Consider the following 6,000-nt stretch of genomic DNA (forward strand, 5'->3'; position numbering starts at 1 on the left):
CTTTTTTTGTGATTGTTTTATTCTGTAGGGAGGAGGTATTTTACACTGGGCTCATCGATTTCTTTCAATTGTTTTACCCCTCATAATTCAAGGACTCTGCTTTATACATCTGCTTATTATTGTTCCCTGGAGGAATCAAGAGAACTGGACATTTTCCTTGATGACATTCATGTAAAGTTGGTCATGTAGTGCTTGTTGAAAGCTCTTCTACAGTAGATCATGCAGTTTATAAGTTAATTGGACCTAATGCCTCATGTCGATATGGGTGAGTTTTTAGTGTGTCACTGCCTTCTTCCCACTATATTACTGCATTCCTGATTTTCCACTCATAGACATTGCAAATTAGAATCAGCATCAGGTTTTCTGGTCAAACACATTTGATTTTGCAGTCTTTATCGTCTGCAGAGATATCAAAGAGAACCCTTTATCCAATATCCTTTAAATCAAATTGAAAGCATCTTTACATATCTGCTATCTGTGTTTATTTTGTAATAAAACATTAAGGTGAAGTAACTGATGAAAACCAACTGTGAATGTGATACACCTGACTCCTAGAGTACATATTGGTTTGGTACAGTTTTTATTGAAGTGGAAAAGGGTCATAACGAGCAGCTGTAGGAGTTCCTGTAGAAAGTGAAGCTTGTCAGTACCAGCAGATGAAATCGTTTATCCCATTATCTTCCCGCACCCAGCCAAATGTTCTGCCTTCATTCTGTTCTACAACAGAAGAAAGAAAATCAGATGTGGAGGAATATTGTCCTCATTAACCTTCGATCGAATCTCCACCAGAAAGACAGACTGCGAGACAAATTAAAACCTGCTCACTTGGACTGAAGGAGTCTGCTGAGTGATTTTTTTTTTTTTTAAGGTAATCCAGGCCAATTGGTATAACTTCTAGAAGTGTTTCAAATGCTCAAAGGCTCGAAACAAGCTAGGCATAAATTATTTTTCTTGCACAGAGGAAGAGAGAAGAAACAACACAGTACTTCAGCTTCCTTCTGTCCTCTTTGCCGTAATTTCTTTTATATTTCAAATGATTCTTTCCTGTGTGAAGTCTAGCCTATTTAGAAATAAACCACCCTCACAACATCTCTTATGTGGATGTTTGCTTTTTCTGCAGTAATGAAGTCAAATGTCAGCGCCGTCAACATTGTGAATTTGTTTAGATCTTCAATGCCATCCATCAATCAATCTTTCTATCATACAACGTTACTAATCCCATGGGGAAACGTTGATGGAAATTGCCCGAACAGTCCGGAAGCCATCCATAGAAAGGTTGTTGTCAGATAAATCCTGGTGGAGCCATGTTTCCGTAAATTAAAACAACACTCCAGATATTCAGTATGAAACCACTATGCTAGCTGGCTTTAGCACAAACATGAATAAATGATTCTCTTAATTCTCATCGTTCATCAGAAAGATGCCAAACCAGTTTCAAACCAGATAGCATGGAGAACACACACAATAATTACCCCTTGGTTTTAAAACACACTCGGTTGATATATTTTGTCATTTTGAAAGGTGGATGTGATAACAATTTGTTAATATATCATTACATACCTGAGCTATAAAGCCGCAAATCGATACATATTTACAAAATGCATGTTGCGCAGTACAATCTCGACTACTTTTCCTGATTTAATAAAAAGCATGACACTTACAGTAAACTCCTGTCGAGCCTCTTCCCCTTATCTTGACTTCCACACTGTCCTCGCTCAATGAAGTCCAAGGTTTACAGCTTCATAAAGCCAGATAACCTTATAAAGATAACTATCCGTGCAAATATTAGTTTTTAGACCCCACTTGTCTCATAGCCACAGGACATTAGCGGATATCTCACACTGGGAGGACTACCTTGCATTTTAAAGGCATGACACTTGCTGTTATAGGTGGAAATGTGTGCATGGTGAAGCTTATCTGATACAGAGTGTGGACTTCTTGAAGGCCTTTGTGGATGTTTGTTATTTGCGCATGCAGATATCCACACAGGGATGAAAACACTGTATTTTATGTGAGAACATGCCTGAGGACAAGACAGGGACAGAAAGAATGGCTGCCATATGTGAGGAAATGCTGCAACTGATCATTTCTATCATATCATCCTCTGGGCGCGGGTCTGCAAATGTGTGACATGTCTCTGCTTCAGTGAATGTGCGCCAGTCCTGGCTAAACGAATGATGAAATGAAGCCAGATGGGGAAAGAACAAAACAGCTTCCTCCGGGGGAAACAAATGAAATAAGTAGGAGAAAAAAAAAAACCCAGCAATGAATGTCAGGCAAAGTCACAGGAGAGTGCACCATTTCATACAATAGCGATCTTAATCCCACCAAGAAGAAAGAGAGAAGTTACACTCCAGTGGTCATGCAACTATTGATTTCATAGAAAAGTCTCTTGGAAAAGCAAGCCCTATACTTCTCAGGGTCCTGTCAAGTCTGGGGCCTGATCATTGTTTACGGGGCCCCGGTTGAATTCATCTTGTTATCTTCATACTCGTGTGACAGTTTTTTGCACCAGCTTGCAAGAAATATATCTCCACATCGTGCTCAGCAGATTCCCCAAGATGCGACAACTTGTGTTCCTGAATATTAGATCGGAAGGATCCGAAACATGTTCATTCCTCTATGTTTCTGGGGGAAAACGACATCCCACTATGTGTAATAGAGTTGTTTAATGCAGGTTTGGAGAGTAACAGAATCTTTTGACTTTTTTGTAGGTGGACACCTGATTTGTTAAAAATACCGTGGTTGCACTAAATACATTTACTGTAGTAAGCACGTTTTATTTTGGCCTTGCGAGCTACAGTATATTGTTATGTAGGCTAATACTTTAAGTTAGAATGTATACGCCTACATAATTTGCTTTATGGTTTTCACTTTCTTTGAATTGAATTTATTTATTAAACCAAAACTGAATTTCTCACATTTTTACAGGCAGTATGAGGGACAAAAACAAACAATTATAATTGTCACATCCCAGTTTACATTTTTACGTGAACACAAAGAAAGATAAAAAAAGATTGTGTATTCCTTTTCTAAAGTTAAATAGTTTTGATACATAATATATTTTGTGTAAGCCCTTTATTATTTGCTCTTGTAAGAATTGCGGTTGCATTTGATATGGAGGTTATCCTAAAGTTACTTTTATATTGTGATACTTAGGTTATTGATTACACATTTCTGCAGGTAATTAGTAACGGCAACAGAATACATTTTAACTGTAACTCCACCAACTGTGGTTGAGTCTGATGAATGCCATCAGGGTCACATCAGCCTTGTACAGTACATGCTGTGATTGATATGTAGATCGACCAGTGACATCATTTCTGTCTCATCAGATTGGGATTGATGAAGCCGGACGACCAAGGTCAGGATCGTGATATTTGACCTCCACTGTGAAAGTGCGAGAGAGCGAGAGATTAATGCACCTTAATAAACCAGTCACAGCCACGCCGTTATTGACTCTGACATACATTTCCTAAAGAAGGCAGAGGTTAACATGCATCTTTACAAAGCGTTGCCCCAGCTCTTCATCAACCGCTATAGGGTTAGTTGAGCAGAGAAAAAACTCTTGTGTGACAGACCTCCATGTTCAGTCTAAATAATGCCTTGCAGCCCTTCACACGCCATAAAAATACACCACTGATCCCCCTGTGATTCATGCTGTCGCCAGTGTCTCCTTAGCATGGAGACTATTGCCCCTTTTCAGCAGAGTGTGACACACAGTGCAGCTCTACAAACTCAGAAATCAGGGAGGGATACACAAAGGTCACAGGCTGACAGCAATAAGACATATTGTGCCCCGAGGAGATCCTCTGAGGAGTGAGCGAGTTACTGATTTCACCCTCCCTGGTTTGCACATTCGAAGAAACCACTATTAGTATTCAAGGACAACCCTCATGCTTCTAAAGTCATCTGAGTAGGGAACAATCTTTGGCTTTCAGGGTTTGTTAATGAAAAAATGCTGCAGGCAATAACATTTTATGAATTTAGTGCTTTTTAGCAATGGGATTCAGACTGTTGGATATTATTGTTGGAACGTATTGTGCTACAGGACATTAAGAAAAATCGATATGTGTGTGTTGAGAAGGATCAGTCGCCCTTGGGAGGTAAATGCCTTGATCAACAAAACAACGGAAACCTTCCTTTTCTTCAATTTGGTATCAGGTGTTATACTTAAGAGGAAGTAGCACTACAGTTTGTGATGAATACAGAAATATTGATTACCAAATCAGACTATTTGAATGTATAAAAAGATTATGCTGCAGGCAACAGGAACATATTTTGGTAATGGATGCATTCTGTTTGTAGTTCGAGTAGTATTGACTAAAACATTAAGGTACTCTTTGGTTGCATGAAGTAAGTCTTGGTTATAGTATGACCATGCAGTCATCAAGAAGATGTTTACTAAGGCAACAAAGCAAGTCAAAAGTGTCTAATTTTCTCATAGACTTCTATACAACCTGACTACAGCCAATATTTGCCCCCTGCTGGCAATTAACGTTTCCGCTTGGCTGAACCGTCACATGAGTTCTTCATATGACACTTTTCTTTTGACGACCATAAATAACTGATTTCACCCTCCTTTGTTCGCACATTCGGAGGAACGGCTATTAGTATAAAGGACAACCATCATGCTTTTACATTCATTTAAATAAGGAAGCCATCTCTTTGGCTTTCAGGGTTTGTTAATAACAATTGCTGCAGGCTGTCTTGAAATATGAAAGGTACATGCATTAAATAGCATGACATTCCAATACACAAGTGAATAACCTTTAAACTTATTTCTATATCTTCCTCTATTGCCTTCCTTTTAAAGCATTCATCAGATACTGAGATTCAATCAGTGCAAGGTTGGTTGCGTCACCAATTCAGCTGTGAATGTGTGGATTTTATAATGTGGGGATGGAACCTGTGATCTTTACCACAAGAACATCCAAGCATATGCTCTCCGAACACGTCCAAATGATTTATAATATGTGTGAAAACAGATACGCCGTGCATTGCTCCATCATATATATTCCCACACACTGTAATTATTCAGAGTTGCATGCATGCCAAGAGAGGGGTGGTGTGGGCTTCATGTTCAGGAGCTTTGCATGCTGTGTGGCCAAAAGCCTCAAGGGGGAGCAAATGAGGTGAGGAGAAAAGAGTGAGAGAGAAAACGTGAGTGTGGATATGGTGAGATGGTGAATGAGAGATGAGAGAAAAAAGCAGCAGGGTAGGGTGGAATAAAAAGAATCAGCAGACAGGGCGCTCGCAGACAGATAGCTGTTAAGTGAGAGATGCAATGCGTGCACTTTCCTGCACCAGGCATGACATTTAGAGTTTTAAATGAAGAGCAGCGGTGTGCTCAGCCTCACAGCTTTTACAATCACTCTTATTTCATGCTCCTGGAACTTATGCTGCACATTTACTGCCTGTGGACAGAATGAAAAGTTTCCCGTAGCTCCAGAAAAGATATTACCAGTGATGGAAGGAGTATTCAGGATGTGGCTAGTTAGCTAGCATGCTAATTCTGTGCATTCATTTGGTCTATATGCTCGGTCCCGTGAATACTCCACTGCTTGTTTGAGGCAAAATCTTTGAGCGATATTTCTCACTATTTTCATTATATCAAACCCAATTGTACACACATATAAAAAAAATTGTCCGTATTAATATAATGTTTCCACCAGTAGCCTTAGGTGCCACTAATTTATCCAGACTTATAGGTAAATACCATAGTGTTGATCAATTCAATGTACTTGATTTTCAAAATTAACGTTGCAGCGGGTGGAGTTTATTATAAGTACTTTAAATACTTTAAACAGTTAGATTAATACCAATGTGTCACGTTAGTTGAAACTAACTAATAAATATAACTATCGGATAAATGCAGTTAAGTATAATAGTTTTGCTCTGCAATATAGTGTAGTATAATATCATAGTATAATATAATTGAGGCCACCTCAAAGATATATTAAAGGACGGCACTTTATTAAATGTACTCTCTGACCTGCG

General features: G+C 38.9%; 1 protein-coding gene across 1 annotated transcript in view; it reads right to left on the bottom strand.

The window, feature by feature from the left end:
• The window catches only part of LOC307026459 (serine/threonine-protein kinase H1-like), a gene marked incomplete at its 3' end in the record, with an annotated part of 54,208 nt that overhangs the window by 47,218 nt on the left and 990 nt on the right, over positions 1-6,000 (bottom strand). The gene's annotated exons all lie outside the window — the stretch shown is intronic.

Source organism: Notothenia rossii, assembly GCF_949606895.1.
Source record: "Notothenia rossii genome assembly, chromosome: 12".
NCBI lineage: Eukaryota > Metazoa > Chordata > Actinopteri > Perciformes > Nototheniidae > Notothenia > Notothenia rossii.